The sequence below is a fragment of the Psammomys obesus genome, unplaced genomic scaffold, assembly GCF_907164565.1.
Source record: "Psammomys obesus unplaced genomic scaffold, mPsaObe1.curated_primary_1811, whole genome shotgun sequence".
Taxonomy (NCBI): Eukaryota; Metazoa; Chordata; class Mammalia; order Rodentia; family Muridae; genus Psammomys; species Psammomys obesus.
In genome coordinates, this window is record NW_026590656.1 from 171,277 (window position 1) to 173,844 (window position 2,568).

Below are 2,568 nucleotides of genomic sequence, written 5' to 3' on the forward strand. Positions count from 1 at the left end.
AGTTTTATTGGTAGAATATTGTGACATAGCCATTTGATTTCCTGCAAAGTTCTTCATCTGTTTCACAGGCTAACTCATTATTAAGAAATATGTCAAAGCATATTTTTAGTTGCTGAAATGAAGACTTCCCAGGAAACTTTTAAAGTATATACTGATTTTATTCCAAAAACACCATTATTTTATTTTTATAAAAATGTGTGTGTGTGTGTGTGTGTGTGTGTGTGTGTGTTTATAGAAAAAGGTAAATATGTGTGCAACAAAATATAGTCTGTAGAACTCCTGCCCCTAGAGGATTTCTGCCACTAGAGGCACTGCAGTTGTGGCTGCTGTGTCAATGTGGATCAGTAGGTGGCAGAGAGGAGAGAGGTTATGCCTAAAAGCAGTCTTCAGACCTTTGACCATCTGAACGATTAGTAGCTTAACACTCACTGAAAAGAACGAGCCAGTGTCAACTGCCAATTTGGTGTGAGGCAGGTCCAGATAGCCAGAGATTAGAAGAACCCTTCCTTTGACCATAGGCCCCATGTGGGAGTGAGCCTTGTAAGGAGATGACCCTTACAAAGAGCCACTCCATTGAGCTGAGCAGAGAGTGAGCCCAAGATGACCACCAGACTTGCTCCATGGGGCCCAGACAGGGAGCTAGCTTGACATGACCACAAGTCTGGTGTCACATATTTTCTAATTTTTTTTGAAATTTCTTTTAATTGTTTGACACTGAAATAATTCAGACTTTCATACATTGAGCCTCATTGTCCATAATTGCCATCTTTTCATATCCTGTGCATGTATGTATATATATATTCATAAAAATATAAGATATATATATATATAATATATAGACTTAGGTCAACTGGAATTGTTAAAAGAAAGAATTTTCACAAGTCAGTTACTCAAATTTATATTTACATTTTTAAGTATTTAATAACAGATCATACAAATTAAAATACAAATACAAAGAAATACATTTTACACTTAAATTGTACCATGTGTCTTTTTTAAATTAAGAAATGTCAACATCAAATAGCAATTTATCAGCATATTTACCCCTTCTTCTAATCTCTACCAAGTGTTCTCTTTGCCTTAATAGTGCATTCAGTGTCTTCCTCATTCAAGGTTCCAGCCTTGGAATTTTAAAATTGATCTTTATCCTTTTATAGATGGACTCCAGTGATAATATTTCTACTACTTTACCTCTCTATGGAATCAATCCACCACCAAGATAGCTCTCTTTGAAGCACAATAACACTTGTGTTATTCTATCATCCATGCTTGAAAACATTTACTGGTTACCATGATTAAATTAATAACCCTGTTTTTTAGCATGTCTTTCCAACTTGGTTCTTACTACTTTTCTTTCTTTCATTCATTCTTTTCTTTTTAATATTATTAATATTTTTTATGTCGTCAGCTCCTTATTAAACCAAGCAGAATGTGAGGAAAGTGTTAACAAAATACTGAGACTGAGACAGGTGATGCTTCATAAAAATAACAATTCCAAAATCTGGCCTGTGGCCTATACTCAACTCTTCCTGTACAGAAAATAGTGTTAGAACAATACAAAGACAACCTTTACAGAGTTCAGAAAAGATTTTTCAAACATCTCCTTTTTGTCCAATAAGAGGTTCTTTCTCTAACATCAATAAACAATATACAGCAAGAACAATTAGGAGAACTATCAGGTAAAATTATGTTTACGATATCTAGTCCATATGTATATGGCAACCTTAGAGAAGGTACTCTGCTATCTATCTTATCTTGGCCAGTTCAGAGTTCTGTAGCTAAATCACTTTCTATCATAACTTTCAATTATCAATCTATAAATATATTTTTAAACCTTAAAATATTTTCTTAAATCCTAAGAAACTTAAGCTTATGTGTGAGACTATAACTATTTAGTCTTCAACCCCAGAGACCTGAGTAGACAGGAAGTGCAGAGCAAGCAGTTTCCAAAACAACAGAAATGATAGAGACTGTTGGCTGCCTGGACAGTCACCTTAGATTCATCTCTAACACTCTGGCATCCATCTTCAGCATATAGGCCTAGAGTATCCGACAAACCTATTTGTGGAGCAGGAATTACGAAATACTGGTCTACCTTGTCATGGAAAAGTTGGGCAGTTGACTTTCCAGTGTCCTGCTTGCCCACAGTTTAGATAGTATGTTGTCAGTAGTTGAGGCAAGGGCATATTTTCTGTCCAGTGAATAACTTTGCCACATTTGAAACAATCTCCACATGGAGGTTCTTTGATGCCCGTCGTCTTCTTTGAATTAGTGCATATCTCCTGCCATTTCACCTGAACTCATTCTTCCTCCTTACTCCTTCACTTTGTAGTTGGTACCTACATTTATTTGCTTTGGCTGCTGTCCTTTGTTGGACATAATTTTCATTCTACAATGTTTAAATCCATTTTATCATTTTTTGAGACTTGATTTCTCTGTCTTGGCTCTCCTGGGACTCACTCTGTAGACCACTCTATCGAACTCACAGAGATCCACCTGCCTCTGCCTCCCTGAGTGCTGAAATTACAGGTGTGCGCCACCACCGACCTGCTTCGTTTTATCATTTAA

The 2,568-nt window shown here is 36.3% G+C and overlaps 1 non-coding gene across 1 annotated transcript; it reads left to right on the top strand.

Moving 5' to 3' along the window:
• Positions 1-295: 295 nt before the first annotated feature.
• LOC129677478 (small nucleolar RNA SNORA17) lies at positions 296-426 on the top strand. Its single transcript, XR_008720205.1, has one exon. It is a non-coding gene; the product is annotated as a small nucleolar RNA SNORA17 (small nucleolar RNA).
• The last annotated feature ends 2,142 nt before the right edge of the window (positions 427-2,568 follow it).